A 22,743-nucleotide genomic window follows, 5' to 3' on the forward strand; every position below is an offset into this window, starting at 1 on the left:
CTCATTTTCAAAATTTGAAGAGTTTGAAAAGCTTGAAACCCTTCAATGGTAACTTCACTTCTACAACTCTAAATTGAACAAAATTTGAAACCTAGACTCAAAAAACACTAGGGAACAAGGATCTAGTGTCAAAAACAATAAATCAAAATTTAAAAAAAAATCAGATTTTTTTTTTTTTTTGACAATTTTTTTGGACTTTTTTTAAAAACCAAGACTAGATTTGTAAGAACAAATCTAAACCTAGGCTCTTGATACCATATGATAACGATCAAGGAAGGAAAGGAATAAAGAAAGAAAGGATATGTGGATTAATACTCAAGTTATTGAAATTATGGGCAACAAGGGACTAAAACCCTCACCTCCCAATTGACTTCAACAACCTAAATTCAACCCAAGGAAGAATAATCAAATGAAACCAAGAATCACAAAGGGGTAACACTTTGATTAATCAAACACAAGAAGTTAACAAGCAATCCCAAGAGTTCACCCTAATTACTCACTAATTACTCACTAAGAAGATATTATAATTTGAGAGTCAATATTCAATATAGTCTAAGTCTTCTCAAAATAAAAGAGACTACTATTTATACTAAAAATATAAACAAGACACTTTTTGACAATTTTACCCTTAATGAGATAAGGGCCTTGTTTGGTTGCCTTCTTTTGTGAATTCTTGAATTCATGAAATGGTCATTTCCACACATGGCCTCTTTCCTTCTTCCTTCTCATTTTGATGTACCTTACACACATTGTATGTTTTTCTTTGGTGACCTTCAAGCTCCTCTAATGCTTCCCTTTTCATGAACATTGCTTGTAGGCCTTGGAGATCCTTTGCTTGACTCCGTGTGAATGGTCTTGAGGGGTATATGCCACTCATGTTAGTGTCATCCATGTTGCCCATGTTATCAAGATGGGTAATAGGACGTCCACATAATTAAGATATTTTTTTAAAATATTAAGATAACTTCAAGTATTACTTTATGTTATTTATCTAAAAATAATAATTCAAAAATTACTTTTAAAAGGTGTTGTCAAATCTAGAGGTATTTATGACCCACCACAACTTTTCATTGTAGGTCCTAACTCTTAGGTGGTTTATTGGGAAAAATCATAAGTGATCCACTAACTAGAACTCCAAAGGTATTTTATATGGCACTCTTTAATTTGATATGATATTTAAGGGGGGGAAATTAAGAATAACTTTCACCTATAGCAAATATAAAAATCATATGTGTATGTTATAACTATAGTTTGTATAATTGCGTTCCATAATAAATTTTATGTTTGCTATGGAGATTTTGATTTGTATAATTCGCTAGATACATCAAATTTTATACAAATTGTCCAGTTTTGTATAAATTCATTTATACATTGTAATTTGTATAATAAGATCTGTATTTCTATAATTATAAGTTTATATGACGAAAAAATATGTATTTGTATTTGTATATACACTTTTCTCTCGCTTTATACAAACACAAACGCATTTTATATATTTTATACATTTGTATACCGAAAGGGTAATTGTATACCAAAAATGGCTAATTGTATACCGAACCAGATGACAAAAAAAAATGTTTGCTGTGAATTACAAATAAAATAAACTATGACTATAACATTTAATTTGAATTAATAGTTTGTTATTGTCACGACCCAGACCGTCGTGATTGGTACCCACATTAACTCTTCGGTGGGAGAACCACTACTACAACTCAAACCAAGCAACTAAATCAAAACTAAGACATTTAAGTTACATAAGCAAGTTAAATACTAAGGAAATAAATAGAGTTCCCATAAACTCTAACAAAAGTCTAACAATAATAATTTAACAATGCGAAAGTAATTCCCAGAACCTGAAAGTCAATGTACCAAAACATCTAAAGTTCAACAAGTCTAAACAAGAAGGGATGCAACCCCAATCTAATGAACTAATCAAATAACTAGAACATAGTCTAAGTACGAAAATGGTGGACAAGACAAAAGAAAACCCATGGAAGCTTGGAAGAATTGACTCACCCTTAAGTTCGAACGATCACTGATCTCCTAAGCGAGGTCTGTCAGTAGCCGCTTGAAGATGCCCTGTACTCAACAAAAATAAGAGCAAGTGCAGTATCAGTACACAACCACAGTGTACTGGTAGGATCACGCGGCTATCCCACTAAGTGTAACATACATTAATCAATACAACAATACAATCACATACACATATCGAACATATACAATATCATCAACATATACGACCAATGAACAACTTCACATTTTCGCAAGATACACAATTATGACAAGTCATTGGTCCTCTCATGAAACCCAAACCCAAACAGTTAGCATATCGGAACGTGGTACCCGATCCAATGATTATGCCGGAACGTGGCAACCGATCTCATAATTATGCTGGAACGTGGCAACCGATCTAAGTTAGTTTGCCAAAACGTGGCAACCGATCCAAGTTAGTTATGTTGGAACGTGGCAACCTATCCATTCAACACACCACAATCATAAGTATATCTTCAAGATCATATAATTAAGTCATCATTTCATGGAAACCATCATTCATCTTGTCACGTCCCGAGCCTACACCCTGGACGTGACCGGCACTCAAAAACCATTGTTGGCCTCAAGTGTACCCTTGGCCTGGCTAACTAACTCAGCGGAAGACTATATGCATATTTATAAAGATCAATAGCACACTACTCAACTTAACTAATGAAATAACTTAGAATGTGTAATAGTCAACATTCAACTTGGCCAAAATAGCAACTCAAGTCTTAACATATGAAATGAAAAGTAAAGACAATTGAATTCACTAACTGACTGTCTGACTATCTATGAAGCCTCTAAACAACTAAGATGGATGTCGGGACAAGCCCGCGACACCCTAATGAACTAATACTAAAACTGAAAGCAATGTGAAGGAGTCCTCTGGAATGCAAAGAGGCTCACCAACAGACTCTGAACTACTCACTGGATCAACGAATGCGCCGGATGCCGATCCTAGTTACCTGTGTCTGCATCATAAGACGATGCAGGCCAACTGGCATCAGTACATTAAATGTACGAGTATGCGAGTTGGAATGCTAAAAGAATATAAGCTCAAAAGAGATTATGAAAGAAACACTTACCTTGGCTCTTCTCAACTCTAGAATACTTAAATAAACTCATTTCATTATAAAGCAGTTTAAAACAAGTGCAATATAAAGAAAAACTGTTGAAAACATGTTGTCCATTCATAATCATAATATCATAAAAAGACAAACCATGCTCCCTCTCAAAGTCTACTTGTGCAATGCATGAATGAAATCTCATACCCACATTCACACTAAGCAGAACTCCTTGAAGAACCATGCTACTACTGTTGTGGGAGTTTCTCCAACCGACAACCATCACTTAAGAACATTAGTGATGATACAACGATTTACCTTACGCTGTTGAGGCCCATCCTATACCTTGTCGTGATATAGGAACCTAACTCATTAAGTGGATCCACTAGTCTATGCGAAAATGATTCATCTAAAAAGTATGACCCTTTTCTACCCATCATGGCTACATGGTTTATTGAGACTTGAGTTACTATGAACTCGCATTCCCATATCGGTGCTCAATACTACTCCCAAAAATACTTAGTTCTTTATGTTTAAAAACATATTTCTTCTGTGATTTGAGATTAGTACTCAAAAACTTAGCTCAAAGGCCATCTCAGAAATCTCAGTTTCCCTGCTTGCGTCATTTAGAAAGCTATTTTTCTTTTCTGAAAATTAGCCTGAAGGCTCTTTGAAAATCTCAGTTTCCGTTCTTATTTAAATGTGAAAACATTTTAAAACTTTTTGGGAATACTTAGTCCCCATATGCTTTTGAAGAAATTAACTTCAATCTTTACTCTTTACTCTTTACTCTTTACTTTTTACTCTTTACTCAACTTGAACTGTAAGTCTTAAAACAAAGTTAAAACCATTTGCAAAAGACTTCTTGAAAAGACTCGAAGAATTTCCTAAACTTGGCTCTTAACTTTCCTTGAATTTGAATTTATGGATTCAAGGTTATAATTCATGTTTTTGGATGATTTCTAGATGTTTAGAAGTCATTTAGAGTAGTTAGAATCAATAGGAAGTGTTAATACATTTTAGAAGGACTTAAATAGGCTAAACGATGAAAACTGATGAAAAACGATGATTTGGACGCATTCCGAGGGTGCCGCGCTAGCCCCAACTTACTGGGGCTCAAATATGGCGCACTGTTGGCGCGCTGCCTCAGCCTGCCTGGCGCTATGAGGGCGCATCGCGCCAGCCTCCCTTCATGCAAAATTCTGACGAGCTATTGATCTCGTTTTCTGATCCTAAATCGTTTTAATTCGATTCTTTTTCTCAAATTCACTTTAGATTCGTGTACCCAAATCATATACACAAAATCTAACCCAACAACTTAAAGAAACAACACTTAATCATCGAGAAACTCCTTAATCCCAACTCATGTTCAAGAACGAAATCGATTCAAGAACAACTATCAAAAACATCAAATTCTCAATTTTTTTAGGACGAAAATACGCTGAATTAAACATGTTTGGCGTGTGGGTGAACTAACCCAACGCTATGTGATCTCACATACCTTGTAGGGATCCCCCTCCGACGAAATCCACAAGCAAAGCTCCAAGAAATCGACGAATCTTGAACGTTCTTCATCTTTCTCATCTTTCAAAACCCTAACCTTTTTTCCAAAAGCGTAAACTGATCTAGTTCAGCTTAGGCCCCTAATTAATTACACAAAAAAAAACGAATTAAAATAAAAGGGTAAGGAAAAGACCAAACTACCCTTTAAAATTTCGGATTGGACTTTCCTTATTCCAACAGCCCAACTTCCAAAGGGCATAACTCACTCATACGAACTCGAATTTGTGCAAACTCGACGGCATTGGAAAGATCCTTCCAAGAGCTTTGCAACCATATCTGGAAGTACACCTAACTCATCCTGAGCTAGGAATTATTTCTGTTTGAAGTTGACCAAAACTCAACTTTTCCTAACTTGAACAAATTTCCAGATTTTAATTCTTTCCAAAAATGACTATTTCCAATTATAAGCCTCTTCCTAGTTATTTCAAATTGAGAGATGTTACACATCTATCTCATTTACAATAAGTGTGATCAATAATGTAACATTCATATACATGCAAGTATCATAATGAAGCAAGAACAAACATCACACAATCATAGAATCACAACCATCACCTACCTCGAAACAAGCTTGAAACCCTAAGAAACTTGATCCTTCCCTTTTCAGATTTGTTCCGCTTGTTCTTGGTCTACAAACAATCAATATAATACGGGAATCAATAAACAATCACTAATTACCCGAATTACTAACAATTCTATGAACCCTAGATCAAACCCATGATCCCAATTATCCAAATTAGGGTTGTTTCCACCATAGAATCTATAACAAAACCCTCCCCCATCAACATTCACCCATTCTATTACGTTCTACGGATCGAAAAATGGATTCGAGGAGTGAAAATCTTACCTTTAGCCTCAAGAATGGTGAAAAATGAGTAGGAGTCGCCTGGGGTTCGTTCCTTAGCTCTAATAATAGAAAAGTGCAAAATAAGGTCGTTTAACGGTTTATTTACGACTTTAAGTCGTGTCGAACCCACCATAGCGGCCCTCACCCCGCTGCAGTGGCCCCGCCAGAGCGACACCAATCCCGCTAAAGCGGCTTGCATGGAACCAGTGAGCTATTTAAAGAATTCCAAGACCCCTCATTTCACAAAACACCTCTAACCAACGACGATCAGAAAATACCCTTTACGCTAAGATCGATTCTGGGAGTTCTACTCACTCGAATTCAATTATGTAAAGTCATACAGGTTCTTTAATAAGTTATCTAACTACTCATTTAATCAAAATCATAATTAACTCACCCCGTTGTTACCAGATTTCCCTCCACCTTAAAGACTCTGATTTCATCCAAATCTGAACTAGGTTGGGAAAATCCAAATACTACGAAAATATTTTTCGGCCCTATAACAACGGAAACAGGTCGTTACAGTTATTTCATACAATTTTCCCAAAAATTGATGCGGTAGGTTTTCATTTGATACCATATTTAATTAAAAAAATATTAAAAATATTTATGGTCTAAAAAACACTTAGATATTTATATGATTGTAAATTTTTTAATTAAAGAAAAAAAAATACTCCATTTGTTCATTTTTTACTTGTCACTTATTTTTTTTAAAAAAAATTATTTTTATTTTTTACTTATGACATATTAAGAATAGACAATTATTTTTACATATTTTACCTCATCATTAAATACTTATTTTTCAAAACTTGATACTAAAAAGTAAATTCATTTAATAGGGATAGTTTAGTAAAATAAATATATCAATAATTATTTTTTAATGGATGTGTCAAATCAAACAGTGACAAGTAAATATAAACGAAGAGTAAAAAATAACAATTTAAAGTTAAACTATTCTAATTATATGTCACAACTCAAAACGAGTCATTAGAGGCGCCCACACTTAACCTCCTAGGTAGGAGAACCAATGAATTCGACATCAACGTATAGTAATTGTTCAACTTATGAAATACAACTACAATGTTGAAGTTCAAATCTCAATTTTCAAATATCTTCTAAAGATACTTCTTTAGCCCTTCTAATAAAAGAAAATATTCTTACTCTCACCTCTTTCCGAAGGCTACACTACATCCCACTAAAAAAAATTCTCATTATGACTTTAGCTCCTTTAATTCTATTTGAGCGGTGTCCCGGTATCTCCTAAAACTTTCCATACAATCACATTTCTCACCAAATAGTAGAAAATCACAACCTTAAATACTCGCAAGTCGTTATTACATACAAAATTCGTTTAACCAACAATCTTTATTATATAGTTGCATCCCAATCACAATCCATCACGAACTCTTATTACCATCATGCTCAGTTAGCCCTTGCAATCACCACGAAGTCAACCTTTTCATCAATATGACAGCTCAAACTCAATTATACTAATCAAATTTAAAGGACTAACCTAATTTTATATGCACTTTCTTACTAAAATCTTCAATTGCATTCACCTAAGTATATTCACTGGAATTTTCTTTATCCATAAATTTGTCATTCTGGTATCGATCCACTCCTTTGGAGCTTAAGATAAAATCAGCAGTCTTCATTTAGAATCCTTAAGATACACTTCATAAGATACATTAATATTGTACCAAAGATCCATCACTAAAATCTTCTTTAAAAACAACGCTTAACCCAAGCGTCCATAGTAACAAACAAGTTAGTCTCTCAAATGTGAATGCAACACCGAATCTCATTATTTGAACATGTCATATAACATATAACTTCTTAAGTAGTTAGTATTCACACTTGAAAATTGACGTATTCGTATCCATATAACACTAGTACCACACCATGAAAGTTAGTTAGATCATCACTAGAACACATCAAACCTATCGAGAAGATCGTACCCAAATAGCCCGACATTTCTACCCATTGAATAGCTGCAAAACATTATCAAATTTGTTTTGTCTCTAGCCCAAGAAATTTGCATTCTTTCTTAGATCATGTCAATAACAAAAGTAACTTGATAACTCTAACTAAGTATGCATCGATATTTGTTGTAGTAGTCGTATCATGACCCTCTTTGATACACACTCAATCTACGAAATTGTAGTAGAGATTCTGACCTCAATTGGCGCAACATAATTTCATCATTCGCTGAGCACCATAAATGTTATGACAACTTTACTAATTGAGTTTTCCAAAGAAATGGTGTTCATTATCTAGTCATCTCTTACGAAACTTCTTGAATGTTATCACCTTGGCAAAGTAATCTGGCTTCACCCCCTTCTACCTCCATCACAAAATCAACCATTTATTGAAAAGATTTTTCTAAAGGAAGCACATATAAATCTTGAATATGCGAATCTGACCTCAATCCCTTCACAAAGCAGTGAATCCGTTCTTTCGGACTGAAGCAAAGTTGAGTCATATACCTAGATAAAGCACGATATTTGGCCTCATAAGCTGCAACATATATCTTTCATTGCTCTATATTCAGGAACTCATATATCATTTTATCCCTCAAAGTCTGGGGTATATACTTCTACTTGAAGAAGTTAGAAAATGTTGCCCATGTCATAGATAGTGCATTTACTGGTCCGCACTCAACATGAGACCGCCACCATATTTTGGCGTCTTCCTGAAACTGATGTCACAAATTCAACACTGAACCTCTCCACTATATTCATCTTATAAAGCTACTCATGACAAACTTGAATTCAAGTAATCACACGAAAGAAGGAAAGAATGTAGTTTTCCTAAAGTCCTATAGTCTCTCGAAGAAAAGTAAAGGCGTCTCTATATCGTTCTGCAAGACTCTACTAGACATGTCCTTGTGTGATGAGATCATCGAACCTAAAACTCTGATATCAAGTTAATAGGGATAGTTTAGTAAAATACATATATCAATAATTATTTTTAATGAATGTGTCAAATCAAACAGTGACAAGTAAAAATAAACAAAGAGAGTAAAAAATAATTTTTAAAGTTAAATTATTTCTAATTATAATAAAGTGACATTCTTTTTGGGATAAGCTAAAAAAAACTAAAATGAAACTGAGTGAGTACTTCATTTTTTAGTACTTCATTCGTGTTGACTTGGTATAATAAGAAAGCCTTTTATTTGAGATGTATTTTATTAAATTACTTTTAATAATAATATTTTAAAATTTTAAATTAAACTAGTATTATTTTATATAATTATTAAATACTTAAAATAAAAATATAATTAATTTTTAACTTTTTAATTAAATTAAACAAGTACTTCATCTGTCCAACAATACTTGTCAACTATTAATTTTACACATTTCTTAAAAAATTATAAATAGAGGGTAATTTTACTATATCACCCTTTGAATATAATAATATAATGTATTGAAAAATGTAATAGAGAAATGACTATACTTAATGCTAAGAGTAAATTAGAAACTAAGTAAAAAATTATCTATTGATTTCATAAAATTAATAAATATTGTTAAAAAATAATGGGAAGTGCTAAACGGCCAGAATTTGGCCAGAAAATTTAAAAAAACTACTATAATATTTTTTTATTTTAAAATAAACTGATGTTTTTTTCATTTTTTAATTAAAAGGTATTAAAGTTAAAAGGGTAAAAATGTTTTAAAAGATAAAATAACATAGATAAAATATCATTTTGGCCAAAAAAAAATTTCCAAAAATAATACTCCCTCTGTCCCTAATTACTTGTCCACTTTTGAATTGACACACCTATTAAAAAAGCAATTATTGACATAATGAATTTACCAATTTAACCCTATTAATTATGAAGTGGATGAATTAAAAACTTAAGATTTTCAAAAAGTTCTACCTTTTTCAAAGTAATTAATTGAGGATATAATAGGTAAAAATATTTTGTCCTTTCTTGATTTGTCAAAATGGACAAGTAATTAGGGACAACTAGAAAAAGAAAAGTGGACAAGTAATCAGGGATAGAAGAAATATAGTGGACCACTATTATTAGACGGAGGAGGTATTAAAAAAGCAACCAAGTTCCCAAGTTCTCTGTCTTCACGTTTTCCTTGCTTTGTCACCATCACAATCTCTTAAAAAAAATTAGATTTTTTTTTTATTGTTTAAAATAATTGGGTTGTCTAAAGTTCAATATAAATATTTGAAATTTTTTTATATTTTTCTTTTTCTTTAATGAAATTTTATATTTTGTATGAAATAAATTGTACTACTCATAAAATTATATTTATGATTCACAAAAGCACAATAGTGAAAAGTATAATTTAAATTATATCTTTAAATATTTTTCTTAATAAGTGTGCGTTGTCTTTTTAAAAGTAGTTAACTTGATTAGCCAAACATTTTTCAAAATAAGTTTATTTTACTCAAAATAAGTGTTTTTAGTCTTCCACCAATAGTGTCAAACAGTCTCTTTACCCATAAGAAATTTTGTTAAAATATTGATTTAAAAAATATTTTTTTTATTTAATATACTATATAAAATAAAATATTATCAAATAGTTTAAAACATATAAAACAAAAATTAAACTAAAAATTAGACGAATTGAATTATGACTATTTTAACCTAAATCCTATACCTCACCCAGCTAAGAAAAATGGTACAAGGAATTATTCTTTATGCATAAGTATCCCCAACCTATGTCCGAAATCTCAGAGACACACTTATACTATACTAAGGTCCTATTACCTTCTGAACTTATTTTATAAATAATTTTCTACCCCTTTTTGCTTACGCGGCACTATCAACCAGATAGCTTGAAAAATTGTCAACACGCGCTAGGCCTAGAAGATAGTGCCACGTAAGCCGAAAAGAGGTAGAAAATTATTTAATAAGTTCGGAAAGGGGGAGAAGTAATAAGGACATTAGTATAGTATAAGTGTGTCTCTGAGATTTCGAGCATAGGTTGGGGATACTTATGCATTTTCCCCAATAAATAAATGCAAAGTAAGGAAGAAAATCCCAAATGCTACTACATTTTCAAATAAACAAAGGAAGGGAAATTATACAAAATGTGAGTCAAATTTTCTTATTCAATATAATTCAATTAGTAATTATAAAATCTAAAATAGCCATGTGATCGGTTTGGATTGACTTTTAATTTTTGACTTATTTTAACATTTTAACTTAAAATTAAGTGCTTAGAGATACTTTTTTAACTTAGGCAAATAATTTAAAAGTATTTAAAATTATTTTAATTTAAAAACATTTAAAATAAGTCAATCCAGGAGTTTGCTTGCGGTCGAAGTGCAATACTCATTATGAATTACATAAACAATTAACTAATTTGAGTTGATAAAATTAAGAAGAACTTTCGCATATAGTCACTCAAAAATAGCTTGATTACACTCCATAGCTATAGTTTGTTAATTACGATTCGTAGCTACATGTTATAGGGAGGAGAGTGGCGAGCTAGATTGGGAGAGGCGAGCCAGAGAGGGCAGAAAGTGGGAGAGAGGTGAATTGTATATGTATATCGATTAGATAATTGTATATTATACATATGTATTTGGGAAAGGGAGGAGAGAGGCGAGTGAGATTGGGAGAGGGAACAGAGAGGCGAACGATATTGGGAGAGAGAGGAGAGAGGTGATCGAGAGAGGACAATAATTTGTATAATTCACATCTCGTTTGTATAATTTGCAGGTACGTTTGTATAATTCACGTATTTTTGTATAATTGAGTAATATAAAGTCCAAAATTATACAAATATAATAAAAACTCGAAATAACGAATTGATACAAACATAAACGTATGAACTTTAAACAATTATACAAAATATATTATGCAAATTACATTATGTAAATTATATTACACAAAATCCAAAAAGTACACGTTTATTCAAACTTTAAAAAGTTATGCACAAAAAGATTGAATGCATATGATGACAAAACTGAAAAACCAAAGTAAATCATTGTCATATACAAATACAAACAATCGTATACAAATACAAATACAAATCAAACAAAGAATTGTTAGTTGCGAATTATACATATACAAATGTGGCTAATTATACAAACTCGAAGTCAGCCCACGTAAATCATATGGAAAAATGCATAAGTACCCCCCCAGCCTATGCCCGAAATCCCAGAGACACACCTAACCTTTACTAATGTCCTATTACCCCCCCAAACTTATTTTATATGTAATATTCTACCCCTTTTTGGCCTACGTGGCACTATCTTGTGGGCCCAGCGCATGTTGACAAAATTTTCAAGGATAGTGCCACGTAGGCCGAAAAGGGGTAGAATATTATAGATAAATTAAGTTCAGGGGGGTAATAGGACCTTAGTAAAGGTTAGGTGTGTCTCTGGGATTTCGGGTATAGGCTGGGGGGTACTTATGCATTTTCCCAAAAATTGGGGCTATTTAATAGTTTTACAACTTATAGGATTTTTTTGTTTATAAGAAAATATACAACACAAAAATTTCATATCACATGTCCAAACAAACCTTCAATTTCATCTCATGATTCCATATCATAATACCATAGCATAATTCCATATCATGATACCATATCGCATGGCCAAACGGGCCCTAAGAAAAAATTTGTGTGAATTTCCTTTTCTCTCTTTGATTTTCATTCTCGAGTTTTCTTTTTGAAATTTGTAATAATTCACTTAAAAGTTCTCATTACAAGAATTGTAGAGAAGACAAAGAAAAAAATAAACAAAAAGATATGGGCAATAAATAGAGGGAGCATACCTGTAGAGACGAAGATAAGTGAGAGAGTAATTTCTAGAATGAATATAGTGTGAGAGAGATAATTTTAGGCAATTTCTAGAATAAAGATAGTGGAAAGATAATTCTAGAATTACCTATGCTGGTCTGTGGTACCCACTTGGAGTTACCAATCAGATTTCAATTGACACGTGTACAACACTTTAAAGTGCAACTGAAATAGCTTCTTGTACAATTTTTACTGCAGTGGTCGTCCATGTGATGGCTTTTCTATGTAGTAGGAAAAAAAAATGTTGGTAAGGATATGAAGCGTTAAAAAATTATTTAAAGCATGAATGGAAATTTCTAGAGAAAGATAGTTTGGCATTTATATTTGATATTTTTGCCACGTCGAAATAATTTGGGGACAAGTATAATTATAACAAAAATTAAATTAAAAAATATTTTGTAAATAACAAATATACCCTTAAAGATCTAGTCCCCTTAGATATCCATCTATTCTGCTTCTTCATCTTCTTTTTTTCCAAACATGCACCCTCCTATTGTTGTTGTTTCTTCATCTAATTTTACTTTCTTGATGAAACATGAATGTAAGGTTAGATTTTTGAAACAAATGGTTAACAAGGTAAGAAAAATTATGTGGATTAGTGCAGATGAGATTTTTTTTAATGAAACAAGCCCACTCACTTTCCCTGCAACTCCAAACAATTCCTTCTTTCTCTTATATTTCTATCCCTCGATCTCTAACTATATTTTTTCCTCCAAAATTATGAAAATGTTTGTCCATTTATTATTTCCTACAAAATATAAATTTGGTGAATTGATGTAGACATTTTTATGGATATTGATTATAACTACAGTGTGATATTCGAATTGAGGGACATGTTCATATGGTCTTGAACAACAACCTTAATATGAAAGAACAAGAAAGCATTTGAGAAATTTGAAAGAAAAAACATATCTTGTATTACTATTGAAAATGAAAATTGACGAAAGAAAAGTCATACCTTGTATTACTTCTGAAAAAAATGAAAATTGAAAAGATCTTTTTAATTTATTTTTTGGTCAAGGAAAAAAAGACACTCTTGCTGATTAGGAATGGAAAAGAAAGGTCCATGTCCTTCTAGAAATCCATTCTAATAGCTAAGGAATAATTACTATTCTGCCCTTCAATCATATTAGATTTTCAGAATTGCCATTGATCGTCCGGTCGTCATCATGCTTCTATATAGTAAATTATACATACTTGCGATCATTTTTAATGAAGTATATTTAAAAAAATCAAAATTACGTTTCTCATTAATGCGATTTTTAAATAATAATGTATAGATTAAAAATTAAAAATTACTTTTCTCTATTTTCATTAAAAGTGTATATCATAGTGACATTACTAATAATGTATAGATTCATCATTCACATATTGTTCACAAATCAAGGCAAGTGACTATGTCCTACCACTACTTTGGCAAAGATAAAAAAAACTCATCAATGCATACTCCAATTACTACATCAATTAGCCCTTTTTGCAGAATGGGTCTTTTTCTTTTGGTGTCTTGTCAAAACATTAGTCTAGAAAAAGGACTCAACAATTCTGCATATATTATATGCAGATAAGGCCAAAAATGTTTCTAACCTACTGAAATAAAGTATCTTCCTTCCATTGTTTGGTCTAAAGTTAATTTTTATTTTATTTGTTATTCAAAGATACCCTTTCTTCTGTATTTTGGACTAAAAATACCCTCAACCCATATTTAAATGAATTGATTTTTCTTACTAATGAATTAAGGGGTCGTTTGGTAGGCCGCATTAAAATAAATAGTCCATGTATTATGCATGGTATTATTTAGTACTATGTTTGGTAGAAATTTAGACCTATATATAACTAATTCATGGATTAGTTATACCTCCTACATGGTATTATAGGATGTATTACTAATACCTTCCATTTGGAGGTATTAGTTATATACATTGGATAAAATACCATGGGATAAGTCTATGTAAAGACAAAAATATCCCTCAAATTATTTTAATTATTTTCTTGATTTTATGTTTTATATTTGTACTAGTAAATTTATTTAAATAAATTAGCTTACAAATTATTTAGAGAGAGTTGTTTGTTACTAAATAAACCCAACACAAATTAATACAATATTTGAGATGTGAGTAGTTTAATATTAACTAATTGTTTGTTCTAATTATTTGTGTTTTGAACAATTCATAAAATTGCATACATATTAAAACTACAACTTGCAATTTTTATGTGTAAATGTAGATGGTTTATGTCTACCGTCTTTTCAATTTTAAAAGTTGATAGTTTATATTTTATAAATTGAAAATTGACATTTTGTAAGTGATCAATTTACTAAGATACAATTATTTATCCTCAAATAATTGAAGTGAAAAAAAGGTAAACGTGACAACAAAATTGTTCTTCTCATAGTTAGTTAGAAGGCCATAAAAAATAATATTTGTCCGGCAATTATTTATCTTAACCCAATCACATAATAATTCAAGGGTATAATTGGAAAGAACTTTTTTATAAAGTTTTAATCTAAACACAAGATGAGGTGGAAGATAATGAATCAAACACTTGATAAAAATAAACTCTGCATTACTAATTCATGCACTATTAATCTCTGCATTACTAATATCAGCATTACTAATCCCGGCATTATTAATCTTTGTACCAAACGACCCCTAATTCTTTTATTTACTCTAAAAGGCAAGTTCATTCCAAAATATTTATCATTTAAGTCTAACAATATTTAAAATAAAAATAAATTCTTTACGTTAACAAACTTTTTAGAAAATGTTTTATCCTCCCCTATTTCAGCATCATTATGATAATTATGTTTTTTTAATTTTTTTTAATGATAATTATATTCATTAACTCAATTCCTGAAAAATCCTCAATAGTTTGGGGTGTATATATATATTATAATTAACTAACTAACTAAATTTTTGTCCCTTTTTCACTCTCTATTATTAAAAAGTTTGACAACATAAAAATTCTGGAAGAACATGATCTCCTAAGCTCCGTCATTCCCTCTCCCACACTCTCCAAAATCCTAAATACCAATAATAATTTTTAAAAAAATCAATGAAAGCACAGTTATATTAACACCCTTTTGCTTCTGGAAAGAAAATTAAAAAATTTGACCTAACTCCGATCAGGGGCGGACCCACGTTGTATCCAGGGGTTCACCCGAACCCCCTCGGTAAAAAATTACACGGTATATATAAGGTAAATTTTCTGTATTTCTGTAGATATATATATTTTGAACCCCCTCAATAGCAAAGAGAAACTGATGGCGCAGTGGCAAGTACTCCCAAATTTATGATGTACGTCACTGGTTTGAATCCCAGTGAAAGTGTTTTATTTTTTTCTTATTCAGTTTCAGTTTTTTTTTAAAAAATTCAGTTCTGTTTTTTTAGTTTTTTTTTTTTACTTTAAAAAATGTTCTAAAAGTTTGGTTTTAAACCCATAAGAATTCAAGGTTTCCATTTCCAAAGGCTTATTTCACATTTATACTTTTATTTTTCGAACCCACTGAACGAAAATTCTGGGTCCACCACTAACTCCGACTACAATGGGGTACGGGTCCATGTTAAAGTGTTGGTTCGTATTTGGTGTCATAATATTTGTTTAGATAATATTTAAATATTTTTGAGACAATATTTTCTTGTTATTAACAAACACTGAAAAATAATAAGAAACTTACTTTTTTTTAAATAAAAAAAAATCTTGAAAAACATTTTCCTTCCTAAGAAAACACTCTGAGTCTTTTTCTCCAAAGAAACTTAAATTGTGTTTTTCCATACTAGTGTTATAGTATATTATAGTTGCAGCACCTATCAAAATGAATTGTGGTACACTGGTAGGAGTGTTTCATCTTTAATCAGAGGTCTCGGGTTCGAACCCTGGACATGGAGAAAATCTTGTTGGGAGCGCCACCCTCGAATAGGCTCTGCAGTGCACGATCCAAATTTAATCGGAGCTCCAATGTGGTCTCCGGACACTGAGTGGGAAACCAAAAAATAGTTGTAGCACCTATATTCCATGTTCGTTGTTTTTTCTTGATCCAAATAAATTGAGGAAGTTTAGACTAGAACTGTCTTTTCGTATTAGGTATAATTCATATCACCAACCATGAAGAAAATTTCATGAACAAGCCAAGAAAATTGTACATACTATTTACTACGATTTGTCAAAAGCATTCAGTTTGACCAAAAACGTGGAGATAACACTACAACAAATTTGCCCTCCAATCACAGTTGAAAAATGTGGCCTAAACTATAAATAAATGTTGCCTTTGATCAAAGGCAACACTTTTTTACCTATGGCAACCCTTTTAAGGGGTGGCCTAAACAAGCGTAACCTTTTCCCTAAGGCAACACTTTTAAGAGGAAAAGGCTACGAATTACAAAAAGTGTTGCCTTTGCATTCACCTATGACAACACTTCTGTATACCATCTACGGGCACACTTTTGTGCTTTAAAACAACACTTTTGAAGTGTCACATTTCATTCTTTATAGGCAACACTTTAAACTTGTTGCTTGTTCTTCAACATTCAGCCACACTATAAAAATGTTGGTGAAGGTAGTTATGCCTATATCTATGTGGCCACATTTATACAAGCTAAGCCACAACTTTCTAATTAAAAATTAAAATATAATAACAGTATTTTTTTAAAAAAATTATTATTATAATATGTATCTTGAAACCACTTTTTAAATAAGAAATACAAAGCATCACATTAAATAATAGAGAACCAAAAATATCTTCACAATACAAAAACTTTGAAATATTCTAATATTCAACATCAACAGTTAGTAATGCAAACTACTTCAAAGTGTGCTATAGTACTTTTAATAAAATTTAAAACATCCAAACTATTCATGTAGTATCATGAATAATATTAGATCATAAATAGATAAAATTGGTCAACCGAATCAACTCAACTTTCGACCACCATTTTCAATTGCATCGCCATAAGTTTCCTACGGGTTAAAAGTGAAATTGAAACTTGATTAGATAGAAAGTAAGTATACTTAGAAAATGTAAAACTATAATTCAATAATATGTGAAAGTGCAATTTTGATTTATAGTTTGACTTTATTCTCGTCGTTACTTCTCTCATTACTAATTTCACCAAAATTGCTCCTCATTTGACGAAATCCCCAAAATTGACCTAAATTACCAAAAAAAAAAAATTAAAAACTCTATTCCTTATTTTTAACTCAATGCCCCGACTCCTCTAGAGGATAATCCATTCTCCTTTTACCCATTCTCTCAATTTTTTCATATAACTTCTCCTCCATTGTTTTTAATTTCTCTTCCCTCTAATTTGGAATCAAACTCTATGTTCATCTCTACAAGTTCCTTCCTTTCTCGTTTTTCGGAAAATCTTCTCGTACAAACGAGATGCGAGCAAGATTGCTCCATCTCTCCCGATTTGAGAATCTCCTCATACGGAGAGAGGGACTGAGCTCGCAATTTTGTTCGATTTCTCGCTGGCTACTGCTGGAACAAGAAGACATCCTTCTGGGTACTGCTGGAAGAAGAACACACAGATTCGATTTTTATTTACTTTTCTATAAACCCAGATAGATTTGGGGATAAAAAACTGAAAAATCTACAAAATTGAGTGAAATTGGAGAACTGGGTTTTAGCTTTTAGAGTTAGGTTTGATGGAGAAATTCAGAAATGGAAGTTGGGTGGCAAAAGGAAACATAGAAAGAATGAAATTTATCGGTAAACAAACTTGTGTAACTTAAGAGAATTAAAAAAAAATATGATTATTGAATTAATCGAATTTTAATGTGATAAACGAATTACGAAAAAATGTGGATAAATATTACTTGTGGAGATGAACGCAGAGTTTGATTCCGAATTAGAGGGAAGAGAAATGAAGAACAATGGAGGAGAAGTTATATGTAAAATTTGAGAGAATGGGTAAAAGGGGAATGGGTTATATCCTCTAGAGGGATCGGGGCAAAATTAATAACGAAAAGGGTAAAATTAATTTTGGTGAAATTAGTAACGGAAAGGGTAAAATTAATTTCATTTTAACGGCGAGAGTAAAGTCAAACTATAAACCAAAGATCAGGGGTATTTTTGACCCTTTTCCCCTAATATATAACCTATATACAGCATACCTAACTCAATTTTTTATCGAATAATTAGCGTGGGAGGTATATAGTACTCTTTCGATATCAGTCACTATATTATGTGCCACACACGATGAATAATAACGTTAGGATTGAAATAATCAAGTATCACACAAAATTAACAAAATAAACTTTAATTGATGATAAATCACATCACTAAGGATCGGGAAAAAAATATTACGGAAAAGACAAATTAATATAGTTCGGCCTATTAACCTACGTTAACAAATTATAGCAGGTAGGATGAACAATCTACTATTTCGAAAAGAATATAGAAGAAAGTAGAAAAATATCAAAAGAATAATAGCGCAAAATTTATCCCTTTTATAGGTGTGAAAAAATTATATATTATATTAATCTCCTTCTGTTTTGGCCAAAGTTTTAATTTTTAATATAAATTTATCTGTCAATGTAATTTATTAAGATAGATTTACTCTTTAGATTATCATCGGTTATCTTGATCTAAGAAGCAAGCAGAGGATGGTTAATTATAATTTATATGTATGATTTATTATATTTTATGTTGGACACGTCAGAGCTCATCCAACGAATTTTTTAAAAGTATATATTAATGTTCAACTCTTCCAATAACGTGAAAGAATGGCAAGGAAAAATAATGGCAAGGAAAAATAATGGCATAATATATAAACATGACCCTTAATTTGGCGTCAATTGATAATTATGATCTTTAAGTTTGGGTGTGTACAAATACGCACTTAAACTTGTATAAAATTTAATAAATGGATACAATCGTCCTACATGGCACTCAACATGACAATTTTGTAACCTACATGACATCTTATGTGTCTTATGTCATATAGGACACGTGTGTCTACTTATTCAATTTTATACAAATTTAAGAGTCTACTTGTGCACACTCAAAGTTGGAGGGCATAGTTATCTGTTGAAGCCAAATTAAAGATCGTGTTTATGTATTATGTCAAAAATAAAAGAACTAAAAGAACCATGGTTAGTAATGGCTATCATATTTCATTTCTGTATAGTCAAAAGGGGAAAAATGTGTTTTATTTTTAAAAGTTAATTATACATTTTCATCATTTTACGATATAGCTAAAATAAAACCTATACTACTTTCAATATTATTATTTTTACTATTTAAATATTAATTTGAAAAGTAAGTCTTAGTTTCTTTCTTTCCTTTTTGTGGGGGTGGGGTAGGGGTAGGGGTAGGGGTGGTCATTATTCGTTTTTGGCCTCATTAATTCGGATTCATGTAGAAGAGTTTCATTGTAGAAAATAATTCACTCTCTGTTAAAAATAATTTCATTTTTCAGAATTTGAACTCTAACATTTGGTCAAGTCTGTATTTAATTATAAATTTTCAATATTTTTTTGAAAATCAGATTTATGTGAAGTTTAGATTGAAGTTAAAATATTTGACCAAAGTTTATCAAAATATATTTCACCTTTTAAAATTAAAAAAAAAAACGGAAACATGTTTATATTCCTAAGTTTTAAAAATTATAGTACGCAATCCATCAATCGTACCAAACAAACATACTTCTTATGTTCACCTCACAAAAATAGATTTTCACTTTTACTTGTCAATTTTAACATATAAAGAAAAGAAAAAAAAATCATGTTTAACCATTAGAATTAGTTATTTATTCCCAAATCATTTTTTAAGATTTAATATTAAACATCAATTAATAAGGGCAATGTGGCAAAATTATCATGTCAATTAATTGGTGTGTCAAGTGCAAACCTAACAAGTAAAAATGAACGAATGAAGTACTTACTAATTCCAAATTGTGTAGAACCTTCACTGATGATATCATTATTATTATTATCACAAGTCATAATCTTATATTATAGATAAGTTTGACATAAAATTATCATTTTTATAATGAAATAGATAATACATTATCCTAAAATCATAACACGATATTTTAATAAAAATTGTTAATAACACAATTACTAGCTACTACAGTTTGTCAGATTATAATTAGCTAGGAAGATTCATAGTGTAGTGTGAAATTGTAAAAAAAAAGAAAAGAAAAGCCATATCAATTTGATGAAAAAATACATATTAAAATATCAGTCAAAGTTCGTATCGTTTTACTCTCAAAGAGAAAATTATGACAATTAAAAAAAAGAGAAATTATTCTTTAATTTCCTTCATTCTACTTTGGACATTGCATGCTCCTTAAGAAATAATGATTGATATATGTATTTATCATAATATCTGTATAGTTAATGTTTAATACGAGTAATAAGTTTTGAAAATTAATGATTTGAGAAATAAGTAATCAATACATTAAATAAAACATGATTTATTTTTTTGCCTTTTCTGTTAAAAATTGCAGTAATAAAAATATATTTTTCAAATAAATAGAGAAATAGAAATAAACAGACAGAATATAATCTTCCTATGAGATATAAAAATTTGAAATAAGTTTCATTACTTAAAAAGAAATCAATGATTTTATCTTAGCCCAAAAATAGGCTCGAAAGAGATTTTGATATTTGAAATTGATTTTCAAAATCTCTCGATGCTAGATAAATTTTAGAGAAAAGTATTGAAAACATTTTAAAACTAGACGTAAATTATTAGTTTCATCTTTAAATTATTAACAATCTTAAAAATACTCATTTACTTGACTAATTGAACTTAAATACACATCCGTTTTTGTAGTAGGAGTGAAATACACTCCTACAGTCTAGTTAAGTTTAGAGATGTTTTCAATATTTTTCTTGATTTTTTATTAAAAACCGTATGATATTCAAGAGTTTGAGACCACTTGCTATGTCATGTGTTAAATGGAAGACCGGAATGTATCTAAGTTTAATTAGTCAAGTAGAGGCCTATTTTTAAGGTCCTTTATAATTTGAGAATGAAACTAATAATTTATGTCAAGTTTAAAAATATTTACAACCACTTGCTAAGTTGATTCTTTTCTTGTAAAATAATAATCCAAAAGGGACTTTCAAAATGTATGATGAGGTAAGTAAATAAGAGGAAAGACATAAAGTGACACCTGAAATTATCTCGAATTTTCAAATAGACACCTTATCTATGCGGGCGTCCTATTACCCTCCTAAACAATTTTGAAGTAATATTATTACATCATTTTTCGATCAATCTTAAATTTTAAAAAGCAAATGTTATCACATATCAATTATTATGTGACATGTGTTAATTTAATTTAAAAAATACTTATTTTTCATTTTAAGTTTTTCTTTATCTTTTTTTCCTCTCTCTTACTTTTTATCATATTTTATTTTTATTACTTTTATTTTAATTACATCTTAAATTTCACTTCATCTTCCATCTCACCCACCCACTCTCACTTTCAAGCTGACCTCCTCCTTTCATTTTCTTTCTTTCTTTATTCTTCCTACCTCACTCTCATCCTTTTCCGCTCATGTTAAGTTGTGTCCCTCCCCATTTTTAAATTTTTTTTCTTCTTCTTCAATCAAATTTCATCCTTTCAATGACATTTTTTTTAAAATAAAAAAACATATTATTTTCTAAACTTTATTGAGTTACTGATAACAAAACTAATTAGTTCTAAGAAAACTCAAAATTTTGAAGGTATCATCAATTAAATAAATAAATGCAAAGTAAGGAAGAAAATCCCAAATGCTACTAGATTTTGAAATAAACAAAGGAAGGGAAATTATATGAGTCAAATTTTCTTATTCAAAATAATTTAATTAGTAATTAAAATATCTAAAATAGCCATGTGATTGATTTGGACTGACTTTTAATTTCTAACTTATTTGAACATTTTAACTTAAAATTAAGTGCTTACAGATACTTTTTTAACTTAGGCAAATAATTTAAAAGTACTTAAATTTGTTTGCAGTCTAAGTGCAATACTCATTATGAATTACATAAACAATTAACTAATTTGAGTTTGAGAAAATTAACTTGTTATGTAAGACTATTAAGCAAGAGGGAAAAATCACATAAAAAAAAAAAGGGGGGGGGGGGGGGGGGTGATTTGATGGCAGTCTTGCCAAAAATAAATAAATAAATAGATGGAACTTGTACCTTTCTTTCTTTGTTTTCTTTCTTCTTTTATTCAATAAATTTACAAGTTTTCTTATTTTATTTTATTTATACATCAATGGGTACATGTTCCCAATTTTTATAACATCGAAAATAGTTAATATCTAAAATTTAACATTGTTAAGAGTAAATTTGAATTCATCTAGATTGAAAAAAAAATCAACTCATTTAAAAAAGATAGAACGGCTATAATGTATAAATATTACATAAATATATATATATATATATATATATTTATATATATTTCTAATATATAATTATACAGCATATACTTGCGATCATTTTTAATGAAGTATATTAAATTTT

General features: G+C 30.4%; 1 protein-coding gene across 4 annotated transcripts in view; it reads left to right on the forward strand.

Moving 5' to 3' along the window:
• LOC125834553 (auxin response factor 8-like) overlaps positions 1-22,743 on the forward strand; it is a 771,942-nt gene that overhangs the window by 561,097 nt on the left and 188,102 nt on the right. Inside the window, exon 1 of one of the 4 annotated variants that reach the window (XM_049513679.1) lies at positions 8,756-8,761. The exons of the other annotated variants lie outside the window; for them this stretch is intronic. The gene's annotated coding sequence lies outside the window, so the exon portion shown is untranslated. Of the gene's footprint in view, positions 1-8,755; positions 8,762-22,743 lie in introns of those variants that run through there. 4 annotated transcript variants of the gene reach the window in all.

The sequence above is a fragment of the Solanum verrucosum genome, unplaced genomic scaffold, assembly GCF_900185275.1.
Source record: "Solanum verrucosum unplaced genomic scaffold, falcon-dt-bn FXZP01000287.1, whole genome shotgun sequence".
NCBI lineage: Eukaryota > Viridiplantae > Streptophyta > Magnoliopsida > Solanales > Solanaceae > Solanum > Solanum verrucosum.